Source organism: Microcebus murinus, chromosome 6 (assembly GCF_040939455.1).
Source record: "Microcebus murinus isolate Inina chromosome 6, M.murinus_Inina_mat1.0, whole genome shotgun sequence".
Taxonomy (NCBI): domain Eukaryota; kingdom Metazoa; phylum Chordata; class Mammalia; order Primates; family Cheirogaleidae; genus Microcebus; species Microcebus murinus.
Genome location: NC_134109.1, coordinates 29,467,501 through 29,488,718, shown reverse-complemented (window position 1 = coordinate 29,488,718; position 21,218 = coordinate 29,467,501). Strand labels below are relative to the sequence as shown.

At 39.1% G+C, this 21,218-nt stretch overlaps 1 protein-coding gene across 5 annotated transcripts in view; it reads left to right on the top strand.

The window, feature by feature from the left end:
- RGS6 (regulator of G protein signaling 6) overlaps positions 1-21,218 on the top strand; it is a 520,723-nt gene that overhangs the window by 90,648 nt on the left and 408,857 nt on the right. The gene's annotated exons all lie outside the window — the stretch shown is intronic.

Genomic DNA, 21,218 nt, shown 5'->3' with positions numbered 1-21,218 from the left:
TTTCCCAAATGCCTGTTATTTGACAGTCCATTGTACTGGGTTCAGGAAACATAGAGATGAATTAGACCAGCAGGCAGTGCACAATTTAGTCTCTGTTTGCCTTTGGGGACTTTATGTTCTCCTTCCCGAGGGCTATTATCTGTCCCTAGTTTCTTGGCATCATCCACTGTTATGTTTTAATAGGGGGGCGTTGGTCACATCGGCTGGAGTTGTGAGAGACCAGATGAATAGAAACCAAGACAGAAGCCAGTTGGCAGTGGTGGCTCAGACCAGAGAGCTAAGTAGCAGCCTGATGAGTTCTCTCAGGTCTTGCTGCTCTAACGAACTGAAGGAAACGCTGCCATCTTCATCTGTGGTGGCTGATTCTAGGGTATATCCTCGAATGTGTGTGTGCATCCCTTTGTGAGTATGTGTCTTCATCAGGGTGTGTAGTGGGGTGTGTGTGGGGGGGGTTACAGATTCCAAAAAGTCTGATGGTTATACAATCCTCAGAGGTCTCGAGTCTCTCCTTTGTGCGCCAGATTCTCACTGGCATCATCCATTCCTGGTTATGGAGGTCAAAGCAGTGAAGCCCCAATTGTTTCCCTAGGAGTATCTTCCCCCCTCAGTGGCCAGGGTAGTGTTGAGGGAGAGATTTACTACCTGAATTTTGTTTTTCTTACCCTATTATGGCTTTAATGTTGAAATGTCTGTTTTGGACATTTAAGCATGTCACATATACCTCTCATTTTATTTTATTTTCATTGCTTTTTAAACTCCCATGTCCAGTGTTTATTTTTAATCTTCTGTTTAGCAAGCTAAAACATTTTCTTTCTAAAATTAATTCTCTAATTATACAGCATCCACATGGCTTGCAATAACATCAGTTAGGCAGAGTCTAGGATTAAACTCGGGGTTTTTTTAAGAGTAAGTAGCTTATTTTGATCAACGTAGTAAGAGGAGATTCAAAGTTTCCAATGTGTGCATGTGCATGTGGGGAGGGGGTGAATGGTCTCTCCTCCTCCCCCTCCTCTTCCTCTTCCTTTCCCTCCTCTGTCTACTCCTTCTTGTTTCATCCCTCACTAGAAGGGCTATTCTAGCATTAGAAATATCCCTGAATGGCTCTACTTTTCAGGCATTATTACTTCACAGTTTACTAGCTGATAACAGAGGGATTCTAGGGCAAATGTCATTTAGGATATGGCTCTTTGAGTTCCAACACAGCAAGAAATTTATTCCCTCTATTGAAATCATATTCATTTTCAGCGGTTCTGAAAAACCTCATGGCCTTCCAATATTGACAAATAGTAAAAATTCACTCCACCTTTATTCGCCTAGCCCTATAGCCCTCTGATTTTATTAGATGATCCACTGGCTGAAAAATGGACTCAGACTAATGTTCAGACAAAGAGCAAATACCCATTTCTCTTGACAGTAGATACTTTCCATCACAAAGTACCAGCTCTGGCAGTAATATAAGTAAGCAGCTGCTCACATGACATAAGATAATGTACACCAAGAACTGTGATAGCCCCAGATAATATTGTACTCTGGCAGACTCTGGTATCTGGAATGTCCTCCTAGCTGCTTTGGATGGTTAAGCCATAGAAGCCCATGATAAAACTATACTGTTTCTGGAAAGAGTAATGGAATCAATAGAAGTGATGATTATTTAGTGAGTACTTACTGTCTGCCAGGCCCTATTATTGTAAGGGCTTTATGTGTGTTATGTTGTTTAATCCCCACAACAAACCTGGGAGGTATCATCCCCCCTTTACACGTGAAGACAGTAGAGATCAAAGAGCTAATAAGTGGAGCTAGTGATAAGTCCTGTTCTAGCCACTGACATCTATCAACTCCATCATACAGACACAGTTTATCAGACTAGTCAGCCAGGCAAGTGACCCTGAGGGAATGGGGAAGCAATGACTGGGGACACAGGGTGGAGAAAGATTCTTTCCTTACACCAGAGTGGGTCTGGAGTTACTTGAGACAATGCCTAGAACGTGTGGCATTAACCCTGGTTGAGGGGCTTCTCCAAATGTGGTATTTGACCTTTGCCTTTACAGCACAGTTTGAGTTCGTGGCAGACGGGGACATTGCGTCAAGTGTATAATGGCAACCATTGAGGTAAGCTGCCACGTGGGACCTGAATGAAGATTTCATGTTCATTCAAATCATGAATTACCCAGGCAAAGTGAGCCAAACAGGAGAGAATGTTGATTCAGATTTTTCCTATGTCCTCATACTTCTGAGCAGGCAGTCACAGTGTGTTCAAGGATAGATGATAGCCAAATTATCACCCGTTTTTAAATGCTTTCACTTTAGCAGAGATACCAAGTGGTGATTTAGCCCTAAATTTCCATCCAGCTTCAGAACCACAATTTTTTTTTCTTAGGAGTTTTCTAAGATTGTCTAAATCAATGAGGCCCTTAGCTCACTTCTCTGGATATCAATAGTCTTTTAAGTCTGCTCTGCCAAAGGTGAGAGAGTCTATGCTATCTCCTTCTAACACCTATTTTCCTTTCCATTTTCCCGAATACCCTGCTGCTTTCCGTCTCCCTCTGCAGTTCAGCAGGGAGAGAGAGAAATCACGAAGCAATATGGAGTGAGGAACTTTTCTGGGCTGATTTTCCTTTTGAATCGGAATGGCGATTATGGTCATACCACTTTCCATCAGGTATTTAGACATTTCCAGGCAATCAGTGCTCTTATCAGTGGCTCTTACAGGTTCTGGGAAATATTAGGTTAGGCTTCTTGCACTATAGAGTGCCCTTTGTTACCGCAATACTTTCCTTTATGTAGTTTTTTTTCTTAAACAGAAATAGAGACATAAAATTGTTTCCTTAATCTCTAAAATAATAGACCAGGCCATAATCATTCCTATTCTACTTCTTAAACTTTTAAATTTCACTATCAATATGTGCCAATTGCAGTAATTTAAAAAATACAGAGGAGCTAAAAAAAAAAAAAGACAATAAAAACCTCTAATCTCACCACCCAGAAATAAGTTCTGACCCCATCCATCTCATAAATTCTGTGTAACTACTGCATTTCGTGTTGCCTTCTCATTAAGTATCAAGAGAATGACATTACTTTTATTATGGTGATGATTTATAAATAATTGCCCAGAGTTAGTTCACAGAAATTTGATATTATGGCTATAATTGAAAAGTCAGGATTTTATCTTTTCAGTTGGAAAGTAGAGAGAAGAAAACAATGTTAACAATGAAAAAAATTTTCCCTAAGTGTGTATTTCTATTGGGTGGTTCTAATTTTAAGACAGAAAAAACTTTTAACTTCTATTTTCATAGTTCATTCTTAGAAAAAAAGAAGTGTTTTCCCAACAAACCTTAGAGACCCCTGTGATGACAGCAAGGGGCATATGGAAGTGGGAAAGGGCAAGTGGAAGGATTTTAATTTGGAAATTGCCACCTTTTAGAACACAGAAGAGCTGGTCATGGCATTAGCCCCAGGCCTTACTTGCCCTTAATGTGGGCGTAAATCTGGGTGAAATGAAGCAGGGGCTTCAAGCCACAGGTCAAGGTATTGGGGAAGCTCAGCAAAGCATGCCAGTCTCCTGTGATATCTATCTTCATAGCTTACTGCTGTTCTAGGGTAAAACAGATCCTATCCTTTGCAAATGCACTAAGATCCCACCAGTAGAAAGAGAGGGGTGGGTGAGTGAGGAGCAATCAGCCGGAAGCAAACAAATGGGTCTGGACGTGTCACCACCAGCAACCCACACAGAATAGCTGGCTGCAGCATCTGCCCCTGCAATCCCCCAATGAACACAGTTAAATATAGTCGGAGCTTTGTCTCTGAGGTCCTCTTGCACTCACCTGCCTCGTTTGCTGATTGGTGTCTGTTCTTGAAACTCTGAACAGGAAACCTTATGTTGACCCATCCCTACTTTTCAACTAGCAATTTTATCTACCATGTATAGTCTCTACAAATTTTTTTTTTCAGATAAGTGTATCAAAAGCAATTTAAGAAAGTAGAAACTATAACAACCATAAACAAACACAGAAAGTAATGACACTGAAAAAAAAAATACAGCTAAACAGAAGAAATGTCCAAAACTGACCAGCTAGATGATCTTGATGCAGTAAAGACATGTTTCTTCTTCCAACAAGGAAAAAAAAAAAGGCAAATAGAAATTTTTGGAAAAACAAAAATTCGCAAAGAAAATCCCAATTTAATATGAGATAAACTGAAAATGTGACATAATTCTGAGTGATGGATGTGATATATAGGGAAAAAAAATTAAGACTTGATGCTTGGAACTGGTATAGTGACAAAGGATTATGTCTCCTTTAACTGATTTAGTTTCACCATCTAGATTTGCACTGAATAAAAATATTTACCTACTTGTAATATTAGAAACACTTTATTAGGTTTCATTTTTCATAATTAACCTATATTCAAAGCATGGAAGATAAATGATATTTACTGAACAAAATGGAAATGCTCTAAAACTCGATGTTATAAAATAATGATATAGGCGATATTAATAAAATGTAAGAGAGGGGCACAGGTGGAGCATAAGAGTATGTTTTCTTCTATTTGATAATGGATAGTTGAATGATGTTCTTAAATCTTGATAGAGATCTAGGAATATAATTACATGATTATAGTAACAAGTGAAAGATTTTATATATATATATATATATATCTCAAGGAGACAAAGGGGAAAGGAGATGATGTATCACCAAATTATTTTCTCTCATAGCAGGGAATCAATATAAATTGTTTGAAGTTCACAGAGGCATATGTGGGTAAGGCAAGCTTGTGTTTTTTACTCTATATCTGTGTTTAGTGGTTGTTTTTTTTTAAATCATGTGTATCTTTTGAAATTAAAAACAATGAAAACAAAAGTGAACGCATAATTTACAAGAAGCTGTAATAAGCAATTGTACTAGCAAAACTTTGTTAGCTTTCCCGATAAGAAGACACAGAGTCTGAAATGCAGTTAATAAAAGAAGAAAAAAAAAGCAACGTCTGCTTCCATGTTGTTTTGAAGAAAAGGACCAGAACAAAATGGCACCAAGTTTGACAAATAAATGGGCACAGCCCCTAGGCAAGTGCAAGCAAAAGAGAAAACAGGGCTGACAGTATTAGCGTGGGGCAATTTCCAGGCAAAAAGCAGTAAGTGGTGAGGTATAATATTTTGTAATGGTAAAAGTTACAATCTACCAGGAAATTATTATAGACATGAATCTTTACATATGGGAAAACAGCACTGAAATGGGTAAAGCAAAAACTGTATAGGAGATAAAAGAATTAAAGAATAAGGTAAGATAATGTTAGTGCGTTGAAAATTAGAACAATAAATTAATGTACAAAAATAAAATATGCTTAAAAGTCTGCATCTACAGAGGAAACATGAAAGGCAGGGCCCTTGGGGATGGGGGTTTGTGTTTATGAGGTGCAGACAGTTTATCCTAAGCATAAGTTTTAATCACTTCCTTGGAGAAGGAAGAAAAGGTTTTATTTCTGTGACATTTTCTCATGATAAAATCCCATAAAATTGAAAACTTTGAGATAAAGATATTATCAGGAGTTACTGTCATGATTTTTAGAATATGAGCTATAAATTCTATCCTTATCACTAAGTCACTGAGAACTAAGACTCCTGATTTTCCCAACTCAGAGTGACCTGACCACAAAAATGTTTCTATGGACTTTCATTCTACTCCATGAAACCCTAATACTTTTCCTGCCTCTATTGATTCTAGTTTATATAAGAAATTTTACTGGGATGATCCGCTTCCTCTAATGGAAACTAAGGTGGAGAGCAAAAGGAGATCTGCTAGGCACCTGTGCAAATGTCAGGTGGGTGAGGGGCAGGCAGGAGGCAGGCAGGGGACTGAGAAAGATGTAGTTTGAACATCACGAACAGCTCTTCTAGCACTAGAGGCTTGAAGAAGAAATTTATAGCTAAGTCAGAAGAGCATATTTTATTTTTTTTAAAAAGTCTCTTGGTAAATACCTTTTAATCAAATAGCATTGCAATCTATGGTCTAGACGATAGATATTTTGAACACATTTGATACTTAGCATAGAACATGTTAATGTTCTGTTTTATCAAAAATCTGTAAGGGAGTGTATTCATGGATAACTAGAATGAACATAAGCTGTAGGAAGTCCTTGCCCTCATCCCCCTCCCACTTTTCATAATGTACCAACTGAAACATTGGTGAAATCAATACAGACAAATTAACTTGGTGAACAACTTCTCCCCAACCTCTTGCTGGAGTGATGAGAAGCCTCCCTCTGGGTGTACTTGGTCCTAGATGGTAGCCAAGGCTTATTTTAACACGTGGAGTAGAAACAAGGCAGACCAGCGGCCAGAATGTTACCTGTTTAGGTGTCCTAATCCAGTAAGATCTCAAAGAACTAGATTTCTCAGCATGAGGAGTTTTTCTTACTGGGTTTTTTTAAATGCCACTATTTGGCAGTACTTTATTTCAATTCAAACATCAGGATAGCTAAAGAAAATAGAAATTTCAAGTGATTAAAACTGGCCCGTCACTGTACTATTCCTTAAAAATCGCTATCAGGTTTTATAGGTAAGGAATTGGAGATATTTTTGCAAGTGCGTTAACTCTCAAAGGCCACAAAAGTATATCTTTAAACTTACTGGTAAAGTTGAGTGGATACAATTTCAGACCCCCAGAAGTTCTTTGAATGTGTCTAATGTCCAGGACAGTTCACATGTTTGTTGAGAGTTTCAATGTAAATTACAAGACCGTGTTTTCTGCGAAGTTGTCCAGGGCCTGGACACAATGGCCTAAACTGCATCTTAAGAATGAGGCTTCCCGATCTTGTGGTCCAGTTTGCGAATCAGTAGGTCTGGGGTAAGCCTTAAGAATCTGCATTTTATTTAGCATGGTCTCCAGGGGGGTTTTAGGCTTCCCAAAGTTTGAGAACCACTGCTAAGGGCCATTCTATTTCTGCAGGCAAACCTATTTTTCCATTTTCATTTTATGTATTACAAAGCAGGAGTTAAGAATTTATTTCCGGTAAAACCAGAACACCGTCTTCAAATTAATAAGAGCCTTGCTGTGTAGGAGAAATATTCTCTTCAAAATCCCTCTGTGAAATTGATCTTCAAAAGACCTGCTGACTCAAATGCTAAACAAATCTGTCCTGTATCTGGCTCCTGCCTGTCAGAATTGCTGACCTTACGCTGATATATTCAAATGCTTCCTGAAAGTCAAAACATATTTTCAAAAGTTTCGAGTGGAAAAGCACTAAGCCTGTCACTTGCTTTTGAAAGGAGGAAATAGAGATAAAACAAAATGGTTGAGGTAAGTTTCCCATCACAGGAATAGAGCTGAGAAGAGGAGAATAAAAATGTTCACAACTCCTGTCGATTATCTTTTGGGTGAGGATATTGTGAAATAGTCCTTCCCTTCCTGACCAACAATACGAATACTTGATACAGCCATTGTGGCAGATGATTTCTGCTGTGTCAGAGATTAAATCACATTAATTTTTTATAGAAATATAAACAGTATGGACCTTCAAAGAACTGGGAATTGTTGAATTAGAAATTGTATATTTTTTTGTCTATTGTTGAGAGTTTTTTTTGTAACAATTCATAATTCACTTTTTTCATAACAATTCACTCTCAATTACCTACACTAGAGGCACCCCTGGTTGGCACGGTGAAGGAGTTACTATACTTGAAGATGACAGTTCTATATCATGTCCTGACAGTCTTGAGATTCTTGCTTCCAAAATGGGATGGAATCTGAAAGATGGAATGATCCTAGCATACTAAGTATTTGACTTGAACTAGAATCATTGAAAGTCCTTTGAATTTTCTCCTTATTGCTATTGTCTTTACTGATAGAATTTTCTTTTCTTTCTTTCTTTGGAACTCTACTGGGCAGAATTAGAGTTGTCATAATTCTTGGTTCGTGAAAAACCACCAACTGTCCATGGATGGCTTTCTTTCATTTTATTTATATTTTAAATGAAAACCTGTGAACACATTGCCTAATCGAAGAATCAGAGCCTTATTTCTTTTTTACAACTACCAGAGGTAACCACTGTTCTGAACATTATTTATCATCTTACTTTACCCCTCTTGATCTACATGTATGCTTTACCCCATTTATCTCTTACTTTACCCCTCTTTATCTACATGTATGCTTAAGTGACACATTGTTTCATTTTGCCTGGCTTTGAACTTGATGAAGAGATATCATCCCTGGCTTACTCGGTCTCTTGAGACTTACTTTTTCACTCAGACTTATAATACCAAGGTTCATCCATGCTGTCACTGCTGTATAATATTTTGATTAGCAATTATCCTATAATTCATCCATAAATTATAGTATAATTTATCCTATGATTTATCCATATTCCTGTCATTGAGCATTTAGGGTGTTTCCCGTTTTTGCTTCTAAGACCAGAGCTGCTGGTAAGCATTTAAGTTTCCTGGTATGCATGTGCTGAGGTTTCCCTTGTGTATGTACTAAAGGTAGAACAGCAACCACTGCTGTATTGCAACATTTATGAAATCCTTCCACTTTATAAGATAATGCGAAGGCACTTTCCAGGATTTTTCTATCAATTTACACTGCCACAGGCAGTACAGAAAAGATTCTATTAATTTACATCTTCACCAACTCTTTGTATTTTCAGACATCAATTTTTGTCAATTTTGTGGGTATAAATCTACTGATACAATTTTAAAATATTTCTTCTATCACTCAAAAAAAAAGGTGGGAAATAAAATTGAATTCCTTTCATGTATAAGGGCTAGAAAACAAAGTATCATGCCTGCTTAGTTTAATGGCACCCCAATTTTTCTACCAGTTATCTCACTGCGTATAGTTGACATTCTTCTCTCATACTTGCTGCAAATATTAGAACCTTGCCTGCACAATAGAGTCACTTGGGAAATTTAAAAAAAAATACTAATATCTGGACTCCAGCTCCAGAGATGCTGATTTACTTGTCTGTGGCACAGCTTTGAGCATTGAGATTTTTTTTAAAGCTTCCCAGGTGATTCTCATGTGCAGTCAAGGTTGAAAATCACTGCTCTAAATTATGGAAAACTTGATAAGTAAGCATAAGCTCAGGGTAGCCTGATACTGCTAATTACTTTTCTCATTTCTAAAGTATAAATTTTTTGTTGTTTTGGAGAATTCTCTTGCCTCTAATTTCAAGCTCACCATCCTTTGAGAGTTCTTTGGGTTTTGTTTTTGTGTGTTTATTGTTGGTACAAGTAAATAGTAGATATTTAATAAAAGTTAGTATAGGCTATCAATTGTGCTAAGCATATAATTGGGCTATCAATTTTATGCTTACCATTGTGGATCCCAAACCTCAGCGTACATAAGAAACACCTAGGAAGTGTTTTGTTTGTTTGTTTGTTTTTCTTTTTTTTTTACAGTGTAGACTTCAATTCAAAAGGTCTGGGTGTGAGCCCAGGAATCTGCATTCCAACAAGGTGATTATGATACAGATGGTTCTAGAATCACCTTTGTAGAAAAACTGCCTCATAATAATCCTACAATATAGGTGGTACTATTTACAGATGAAGCCCGGAGAAGTTAAGAAACCTGCACCAGGTCACACAGCTACCTTGGGGTCAAGGCTTTGCTCTATTTGTTCTCAGCCCTGCTCATAGTGTGCCTCCAGCAAGGCTCCCAGAACTTGGGGAAGCCTGCCAGGGTTTGGAGCGTGTCTTATATTCTCTATACTTACATTCTTTTTACATCTGAGATGACTTTGTCTCCCCACCAAGAAATAACCTTTACTCTCCTATCTAAATCCATCTCATTCCTGTGGACCTCTAGGTGGCTACATTCTGAACATGGCCCTGGGCTGCCTGGTATTTTTTTACAGAGTGGCCCCACTCCATGGATGGATAACCAAAAGCAAATGTTTTCTTTTAGACTTGCTTGCATTAGTTTCATTTACCTCTGGGATTTGATTGTCTGGGACACTTTGGGTTGCAAGGGAGAGAACAGTAATCTAAGCAAGCAGAAAAGAACTTACTGATTTATGTAACAACGAGCAGGGCAAGGGTGCAGCTGGGGTTCAGGGACCTCTCTACATTCAGGATCCCATGCCTCCACCCCTCTATATGGGACAGTGTCCTCCTCTGACTGCCTTCTCCTGCTTAGTGGCAGAGGTGGCTTTGGGCAGGAGTACTGCCTTGTCCTTCACAGCTTCAGTACTGGAAAGGGTGTTCATTGCCTATCCTAGCTCCACCACGCAGAGCCCCGGGAAGGCTCTGGCTTGATTTTGGTTGCATGCCTGACCCAGCATCGGTTAACGGTGAACAGAAGGTGGGCTACTGTGATTGTCAGCTTCATGGTGGGAATGGAGAGAGGGACAGTTTTCCATAAAGGGGGGCAATGTGTTCCAGATAAGGAGATAGGGGCCTGCTGGGCAGTTAGCAGTAAATGTCTTATTCAGTGTGCCTGTGGCTAATTTTGAAGGAGCATAGTGTATTTGGCTTTTTGTGTGGCTAAAGTTTGAACTTTACTTATATGCAAGTAACTTCCTTTGGTATACCCATCTCCATAGATAACCAAAGAGAAGGCTGAAAATGCTTACTTGCCTGTAATTGGTTCATTACTCTTGATTTTGACTTTGAGGTGGATTGATTTTTTTCTGAGAAAACTGTGCACAGAATTTCTTACTAAAAACTGAGCTTACAAAAATCAAATGTGTTGTATTTTTGTTCTTATTTGGCCCTAAAACAATGACTTTAGTTGGCAGTGACTTCCATTGCAGCGTTAAGAATTCTTTCTAAACTCATGTACAAGAGGACAGAAGTATTTCGGTGCATGTTTCTAAAACTTATATTCAGTGCATGTTTCTCCCACTCACAAATTAAGACTTTACCATGAAGTTTGGGCCTTTGGCCTATGTGTTTTTAATCATGTTCATATTGTACTATGTCTGCAACCATCTGTAATACAGCTGTGTATGTTTACGTGGAACACAATATACTTTTAAGTTTTAACTCCATTTGTGAGCAGATGGGAGCTTGTCAAGGAGACATCGTGATGGTGCTTATGTCCATATTTTGCCTTGAAAACCCCACAATCACTCTCAATCACATATCCATGTGTAATAAATACAATGCTGTCATATGTGTTGGCATTGCGATATATATCCTTTGTATGTAAAGACAATCCTCTTAAGAATGTTTGCTTCCGTAGGCACATTTCTGTCTACACTGCGTGATGTCAAAGGAGTATTCCAGTTTGTATCTGTAGCTACTACAAGAAGGGTGTCTCGGAGTTTGTGGGTACACTCTCTCACTTACCATCTGGGTATGTCTAGGTGCATTTGCTCCAGGACAGCCATGGTTCTGTTGGCTGTCTGTTGATGCCATTTCCCATAACAATCCTCACTGCTGAGATACTTCTCAGAAAGTTTTCCTTTACAACTACCTTCTTTCCTTTAAGTGTTCTCTTTTTAACTCATTGTCCAACTAGCAGACTTGGATTGTGGTGAATTTTTTCATGAATGACATCCAGAAAGCTTCATTTCAAGGTCTTTCGGGGGTCATTTTGTGTCTCTACTTACTGATTACAGGTGGTACCAAGTCAACTTCTTAAGAAGCAGACCTGCCACCCATGCTCTCTCCAAGTCCTCAGGATGTTCAAACGTTAAAATTTCATTCCGTAGAATTTCTGTCTGGCTTGGCAATCAATGTTGGATTTGCTCCACATGTTCTCTGTGAGTCTCTTGAAGGATGCGCTAGCCTCGTTAGCAAACTCTACTTCAGGATCACACCATCTCTGCTTGCCATGAGGCAGGAAGGATATATATGAGTGACTGCCCTTAAATCCTCTGTGGTGAAAATGTTTGCTTATCCTGATATGTGATGCTGGTTATCATATTGTCAGTTCACAACTTTTTTTGCTGATTGTCCATGTAAGTATTTCCAGAGCACAGACATTGGCTTACAGAAGGCATGATGGTATTCAATCCAGTTTCCCCAGATGTGCTGAGGCCTATTTTTAAAATAGGATTTTAAAAACTTGTGTTAGCACACTCATCTTCAGAAAAATCTAAGTTGATGCAATGACATAGCTGCCAATTGAGTATACATTTTGAGGTGGTTTTCTTTTAATGAGAGTGTGTGCTCATCCACACTCTTTTCCCAGTGTTAAATATTTTAAGAAAGCTGGTTAGAGTTAGGGGTTCCTTCTCTGGTCATGAAATGATAATGGCAAAACTCTAAAATCACATGGTTGTTTGTCATCATCAAAACCATTCTTTTAGGCCGGGCGCTGTGGCTCACGCCTGTAATCCTAGCTCTTGGGAGGCCAAGGCGGGCGGATTGCTCAAGGTCAGAAGTTCAAAACCAGCCTGAGCAAGAGCGAGACCCCGTCTCTACTATAAATAGAAATAAATTAATTGGCCAACTGATATATATATAAAAAAAATTAGCCGGGCATGGTGGCGCATGCCTGTAGTCCCAGCTACTCGGGAGGCTGAGGCAGAAGGATCACTCAAGCCCAGGAGTTTGAGGTTGCTGTGAGCTAGGCTGACGCCACGGCACTCACTGTAGCCTGGACAACAAAGTGAGACTCTGTCGCAAAAAAAAAAACAAAAAAAAACCATTCTTTTATATGCATTCATTCATTCTTTATAATTTTTGTGGGCAGGTATAAAAGGTGTTTTTTGTTTTTGTTTTTAGTCTACCATTATTTAAGAGCATTATAAAACCTGAGAAAGGAAAACATTATTAATGATCATCCAGTCTAATTCCCTCATTTTACTGATAAAGAAATTGAATTTCAGAGAGATTAAGTCACTCGTTTAGGGTGCCATAGCTAGTTAATGGCCCAATAAATTGTTTCCCAGTCCAGTGTTGTTTGTGTGGTTAAAGCCACACATTAAGACCTGACTTGTACTTTTGACTATGTTGTGCCATCACATAGTCAAAAATTTTGGACCTCAGTTTTTTTTTAATCTGCACAATGAATTATTGTAAATATTATGTTAGACCACATCTGAAAAATGCTATTAGCCTAATGCTACCTTTAAATAAGTAGTTGCCTGGCTAGTTCACAACTGCATTTATTTTCAATACTCTTTTATCAGGGACCTTGGAAATCAAGACAGTATGGCAGTTTGCTTGGAGTCCTTGTATGTATGTATCTGCTCCATCATTTAAAGTTCTCCTAATGCCATTTAGAAGGGTTTAATGTGGAAGAATAGCAGGGAAATTGTTTGAGACAGAGTTTGATGATAGCTTGTTAAGTGTTGGTTATTTTAAAAGCTGAATGAGATAGTGTTTTCCTTATTTGTGCACTTTCATTTAACTATGAAGTAATCCTGGCACTTGAAACAGGTGCTGTTTTGTGTTTTAAACCTGGTGCTGTTTTGAACATGTGCTTCAGAGAGGGGTCTGTGTTTGGTTATCACCCACTCATGGCATATGTTACCTCTTGTTATGGACCAAATGCTCATGGCCCCCCCAGATTCATATGTTGGAGCCCTAACCCCCATGTGATGGTGTTTGGAGATGGAGCCTTTGGGAGATGATTAAGGTTAGATTAGGTCATGATAGTGGGGGCCTCATTGTGGGATTTGTGGTCTTATAACAGGGGAAGAGAGAGCTCTTTCTCTGTCATTCAAGATGATCACAGAGCAAAGTCCATATAAGGATTTAGCAGGAAGGCAGCAGTCTGCAAGCCAGGAAGAGAGGCCTCCCTAGAAACCAAACCCTGCCTGATCTTGATCTTGGCCTTTCCAGCCACCAGAAGTGTGAGAAAATAAATTTGCATTGTTTAAGCCATTCAGTCTGTGATAATTTGTTATGGAAGCTAGAACAGACTAAGACACCTCTGCTGGAGTATGTGTTGTTTAGCCACCTGCTTCCTTGCTGGCCTAAATTATATACTTTCAGGATGTCACCATGATGAAGGGGCATGATTGTTCAGATGCATTGAGGGTCCTCTCTTCCCTATCTTCCAAGGTCCTGTCTTGTAAGGGGACACTGGGCCAGGGACTCAAGCAGGAGTAGTCATTAAACTCCCTTCTATTCAGTTTTTGGTAATTTAAAATCTCCTCTTATATAAATCAAGAGTTGGGAGAATGCTAATGTCCACAGGTCTTTGTCATACACGAAAGCTTCGTAAGACAGTTATTTTCTATGGTATATAAATAATTTCCTTGTAATTATTCATTCATTTACATTTCATTTCTATAATTGCTTATAATCCTTTTTAATATTCCTGACCCCTGTGCCACCCCCTCCCACTTTTTTTTTTTTTAAAAACCATCATTCATGGCTTTTATGTAACCTGAGCTGTAAAAGACTGAAATACTGCAGCGATTCTTCACTTTCATCCTACCTGCCACATCTGTCATTTTCTTATGAAGAGTCCTTAGTCTATCACATGCAAATCTCTGCATAGACACTAACATCTTTTTAGCTATTTATTAATCTTATCTTGTTCCTTTGGCTTCTGGGGCATTTATCTGAAGTCAAAACCATCTGAGGTCAGAGCTAGTTTTTATCCAAATAGATTGGGTACAGCTAAACTTGGGTTATAGCCAAGAAAGATCTTACATCAAGTGTTCACAAAATTAGAAGCATTGCCAAGGAAGCATCAGCAGAGTATTTTATTTACCGGAGTCTTACTGTCAAATAAATTTTATGCATTGGTGATAGAAGCTTTTGGTTGCTGTTGGTAGAACTCCTAGGAACTGAAGCATTGTTTAATTTTGCCTTTAATTTTTTTTTTTTTTTTTTAGTAAGAATTCTTTCCTTCCTTTCTTCTTTTCAGGGATTGTGGGGCTGTCCATTGGTAGCCATCTGTGTGTTCAAACATATGCTTGGGTAGAAAGAATAGAGGTAAATAGGAAAGTATTCATCTGCTATCAGGTGCAAGTTATTATTCAAGGCTCTATAAGGGGACTGAGGCAGTTATAAAGGCTGCAAATATTCAGGCAGGATGGTAGGATTGCATGTCCCCTCCTCCTTTGAAGGGGCCATGGGACTTGTTCTGGCCAGTGAAATGTGAGCAAAGTGTTGGAAGCTTTGTGAGCCATTATGTGATTCATCATGTTCCCATCCTATTGCCATAGTGATTATGTAAGTGATTGTTGAGATGGAGCCTCTGTTTTCTGGCTACCTAATTGACTATGATAAGCTAAATTGTAGCCAACCTGTACTAGACATATATCTTAAGCAATATTCTTTTGTTGGGATAAGAGACTATGATTTGGCATACTCAGTATAACCTAACCTATTCTCACTATTGTAGAGGGTCAACAAAATATCCTTACCCTCTGGGAGCTTGTGGTTTAATAAGGCAGAGAAGACATATTTGCATAATGAAGAAATAAGCAGCCGCTTCCCTGTGCTATTTAGCCACATGTATCACCGAACAAGAGAGAAGTTGATTGTAGCATTAGATTGAGCTTTTGAGTGTCTCCCTGAGACTCTAGTTTCAACTGGGAAAAATAACTATGTTTTTCTCTGAGATGGATCACAATTGATCAAAACACTTATGCAAGGGATTAAGACTTGCTGTTAATTTAGCCACTAAATGCATGACATCTCTAATCTGAAATTTGGGGTAAGAAGACCAATTATGAGTTACCTCTTTATTCTTACTATATTATAATCTACATAGGAAATGGAATGAACGTCTTTATAACAATACAGATTTGCTTTGCTGGCATCTATTAATCTGAATTGTTCTTTATCTTTTCAGTATGTGGGGACAGCCTGCCTGACTATACATATGGCTAATATTGGTTAAATTGGTCATTCATTCATTCCTTAATTGGTAATTCGTTCAACAAACATTTTTTGGGCACCAGGCACAGCTCTTGATGCTGCAGGTATGGCAAGGAACAAAGCAATGTCTCTGACTTTGTGAATCTTACATTTTAGTGAGGGAGTTGGGTGACAAACAAGTAAACAAAGGTCCAGTGTGACATCAGTGACGAGTGCTATGGAGACAAAGCAGGAATGTGAGATGAAGAGTGGGAAGTGCATGAGTTTAGACAGGGTGGTCAGGAAAGGCCTCTCTGAGAAGCTGACATGTGAACAAGAATGTGAACAGCAGGGAGACAAGCCATTTGATACCCTGGGGAAGAACACTTCAGGTTGCCAAAATGATAATTGCAAAGTCCCCGAGGCAGGGATGTAGAAGGATGTTTGAAGAGCAGCAAAGAGGTCAGTGTGGCCAGAGAGGGGTGAGCAAGTGAGAGATGGGGAGGGGATGAAGCCAGAGAGGTAGTCAGGAGTCAGATCACCAGGGCCCTGTGGGCCTATTCTACCTCTGATGGGAAGCGTGATCTGCTTTATGTCTTAAGTGGATGACCCTGGAGTAGTTTTGGAGGGCAGGGGAACAACCAGGGAGACTGATTAGGACGCTTTTGCATAGTCCAGGTGGGAGATGATGAGGCCTGGACACAGTTGGCAAGTGGTGGCTGTGAGAAGTGGTTGGGGTCAGGATATATTTTGAAAGTCCTGCTGCTAGGGTTTACTGATTTGATGTAGACTTTGGCCTGAGAATCTAGTTGATTTATGATGCCGTTTTCTGAGAGATTCTGTTCCCTACCCAAGAGAAAGTGGCCATTGCATATGAGCCTGGAGAGGGAAGGTTGGGCATTCGATCAATAGGTGCATTTAGATCCTTGAGTTTGGATGAGATCCCTGAGGGAGTAAGTGTAGTGGGAGGAGAGAAGGTGTCTGAGAACTGAGTCTGGGGTGCTCCCAAAATTGAGAGGCTGAGGAGCTGAAGTGGAACCAGTGAGTGGGACTAAAAAAGAACAACCATTGAGGACAGGAGGACAGTCTGGCAAGCGAAGTGATCCAAAGCCATGTGAAGAGTGCCAGGAAAGAAGGAGGAGTGAATAACTGTGAGAATAACAACAGGTTGAGGACCTTAATGGAGACCTGAACATTGGATATAGAAGCATGGAGATCGTGGTGACATTGACAATGGCATGTCTGTGTTTGGGTAGCAGCATGATCCTGATCAGACTTGGTTCAGATGAGAATGAGAGATGAAGAAACAGAGACAGAATGCATAGTTCTTGAGAGATCTTTGCTATGGGGTAGGGGGTAATAGAGAATAGCTATATAGAATGTAAAGTCAGAAATATTGTTTATTTTTTTAAGGGTGGGAGTTATATTGTACTTGAAAACTGATGGGATTATTTAGACAGGTAAAGGAATTGACAGAGGATCTCCTTCAGTAGGCAAGAGGGGACGGGATCTAGTGCACCCAGTGGGAAGTTGGCTACTTTAGCTGGAGCTGAGGCTTCGCGAGCTCTAGATTTGTACAGCTGCATGTAGGTGAGACACACACTTGTGGGAAGATGCTGTGATTATCTTCTGCTTGCTTCTGTTTTCTAAGCAAAATGAGACTCGGGATCATCAGATAAGTGTGAAGAAGGGATAGAAGTGTGAAATAGTTTTTTAACAGTAGGAGTTTAAGTCGGCCAAGGAATTGTAATAAAATTGCTGAGCAGAGAGAAAAGTCCTTTGAGATTCGTGTCAAATCTTTAAAGCAAAACCAGCCAGTATAGTCGTCTTGTTTTCCTCTAGGTTGGGTCGGTAGCTGTGGTGTAGGGAGAGAATCCAAGGACGATGGTAGGTTTGACACCTGAATAGTGTGGAAGTGGAGATGGGCAGACGTGCACTGGGGACACATGCAAGGGAGTGATTATTGTGTGGTGCCCTAGCCTGGGCTGAGCAAGGAGGAGGGTGAGGACATACAAGGGTGATGACTTGGGATGATGGCCCATGAAGATGTGCTCAAGTCAGTGGATTCAAAGACCACTGCTGTCGAATGGTTTAAGATGGGGCACTCCAGGGAAGGAGCTGGAAATTCCTTTGAAATAGAATGTTGGCAGCTTTCCTCAAGCTTCATCTCAAAAGAGACATTTAAAAATTACTTACTTTTGCTGCATGGCTGGGGAGAAATGTATTTTTCAAGTATGACTTCAACTCATTTTGTACCAGGATATTCACACTGGTATTCTTGGGTAAGTCATTAAAATTAGTCAACTATTTCTGTGTCTTCACCCATAAAAGGAGAGGAGTGAGAAAGCAGAACTGAACTTAGTGATTGTTAGATTCCACTGAATTCCATTGCTTTGCTGCAGTTTAATGGGCAGGCTAGGATTGCAGGGCTGTCATTTCAGTTGGGCTGCCAAGCCTCATATAAGGAGATAAACCAGAAGATAAGGTCTTGGTTGGCACAACAAAAGAAGCTTTTGAGAGATCATTGGAGAGATGTCATCTGTTTGGTTGTTAAATAATAGTGCACAAAGAAATCTCCCTAGTGTAGATTTGTCATGTGTATTAATCTTGAGGAACATCAGTGAATTAAAGATACTTGCTTTGGAAATATAAAAAAAGTCCTCATCAAAGATATGACAATGGTAAAGTGCATTTCTATATAAATATATTTAATATCACAGATGAATCATATTGTATTTTACTGTATCTTGGGCATTATTACTGCCAGGCCTATTAAAATAGTCAGATTCATTTCATATGTATTAAAAATCTTCTGTATTTTCACATACATTGTGTTTTTAGGGAAAATTTTCCTGATGATTAACATATGTTATCTGGAAGCAGAGCTATCTGAATTGAAGCTAAAATGTGACAATTGCTACTTTTATTAAATATCCAGCGGAAACACTTTGAAAATGTTATCTCAGCGTCTAGCATTGGTTTTATTTTTGTTTCCAACTTCCCTATTTATATTATTTTATTCTTTTTCTTTGAGGGGCAATAGGGATCAGGGTTACAAATTTCATTTTTTCTGTGCATTATTGGTTTTTATCAAATGGTTTACAGGTCAAAATATTTGGATCTGTCAGGGACTTCATCCTAGAACTATTTTTTTTTATTTTTAAATTATTTTTATTGTTTTATTTTTTTTTTATTTCAGAATATTATGGGGGTACAATCATTAAGGTTACATACATTGCCCTTGTCTCCCCTCCCCCCTCTAGGCAGAGCTTCAAGTGTATCCATCCCCCAGATGGTGTGAATCACAATCACTATGTATGCATATACTCATCCCCTCCTCCCCCTCCCCCCGGCCCCACACCCGACAAATGTTTGTTTTTCTTTTTTTTCTTAACATTTTGGTTACATTTTATATCTTTGCCTCTCCCGAAGAAGGGTTAGAGGTATGCACTTCCCTGCCACAATGTTCACCCCATCCCACAGATGTGGGACTGCCCCTCCCATCCCCAAATCCCTGGTGAACTCCACCACCTTTTGAGCACCATAGTGTTAATCAGTCACTACTAATTTGATGGCGAGTATATATGGAGCCTATTATCCTGATCTTGTGGCACCTCACTTTGGATAATGGCCTTAAGCTCAATCCAGGATGATATAAGCGGTGCTGGCTCGCTGTCGTTTCTTAGAATTGAGTAATATTCCATTGCAAACATATACCAAATTTTAATAATCCACTCATGAATTGACAGACACTTGGGTTGTTTCTACATCCTTGCTGTAGAGAATTGTGCTGCCATAAACATTCGGGTGCAGATGTCTTTATAATAGAATGTCTTATGCTCTTTGGGGTAGATGCCTAATAATGCTATTGCTGGGTCGAATGGTATTTCTATTTTTAACTCTTTGAGATATCTCCAAATTCTTTTCCACAAAGGTTGCACTAATTTGTAGTCCCACCAGCAGTGTAAGTGTTCCTGTCTCTCCACATCCTCACCAGCATTTGTTGTTTTGGGATTTCTTGATACAGGCCATTCTCACTGGAGTTAGATGATATCTCAGAACTACTGACAGCAACTGTCTCTTGAAATGATTTTTAGATTGATTTCTGCATCAATATGTTTTTGGGGCTGACAGTGCACAATTGCTTAAGTGTTAATAGGGCTGTTGGTTTAATTTGGCAGAGTTAGGATAAGGTTCACTGATTTAATATGCCCATCTTTGAATATCCAATAAAATTTCTCAGTTTTAAAATGATCTCTTTCTCTTGCCTCATTCTTTCCTTAAAACAACCACCACCCCTCAAAAGCCTTTGGTGTCATCAGGATGTTTATTTATTTTCAAACCTGTGAAAGCCTCTCCTTAATAACACAGAGGTTTTCAAAGGAGTAGAGAGCTAAAGGCATCTGTACATCGCTTGGCTTTTGAAAGCGGTCCTCATTATTAAATCATGTCTCTGCCTGTGGATTGATATGTTAACTGTCTGTTCACTCTGTGGACTGAGGTCAGAGTGCCTACTGAAGATGTTGGGGAGGATGTCTTCTTTCTATGCAGGTGAGGTTTAAAAATCCCCCATAGGATGCCCTGGGGTCTCAGAAGGAACAATTGCAGCAGTGCCCGATGTGGCTACTTTATTGCTGCCTTCGAAATACTTTTAATCTCTGAAGGTCTGTGGTTTGACTGTGGCGAGGGAACAAGTCACGGGTGATTTTGCCTTTGCTGTGTCTCCAGGTTTCATGCTTTGACAATCAAAGGTAGGTAACCAGTTTGGAAAAACTCTCTGGAGGGGGCAAAGATTTTTCTAAAGGTTTTTATATCTATATATAGTTCTGTATGGTATACTTCAAGCCCAGCTACTAGCAATTTGGATTTCACTGAAATTGTGTTTCCCTTAAATACACAAGTTAACAGCACTTTAACTAGAATTAGATTTTATATAGATATATTTTATTTAATCTTGTCCAAAGTTTCTAAGGTGCTTTTATGCTAATTTGGCACCTTTTTTCTTTCCAAAGAGTGGCATCTCCAAGGAATAGCTCTGCCTAGAAGGTGCTCATGGCTGTCCACTTAAAAGCTGAAATTAGGTCAGTGTTATTTTGTCTTGAGATAACAAAAATCAAACTCCAAGTGAGTAATGGCTTGGGATTTTACTTAAGTACTTAATTTCCAGAAATAACAGTTTTTGAGACTGAATAATTATTACACTACTGAATAATTCTATTTTTTCTCTGCTCCCAGTGCTCTTATGCTTTAGAGGCAAATGTTTTTTTAAAAGATCACAAAAGCTCTGATTAGTCAAAAAAAAAAAAAAAATGAAAGAAATGCATTATGGGTCCACAGGCTCTTATCCAAAACCTCTGGGACAAATACATTCTGGAATTCAAGATTTTTTTGGATTTTAGGAAAATAATGTATTTGGATTTTTTAGCCAGGTCTGGTATAACACTTTTTAATCAAACACATGAATATTTTTGTAGTGAAACATGAGTATTCAAACTGAGATAAAGAGTACGAATAACCT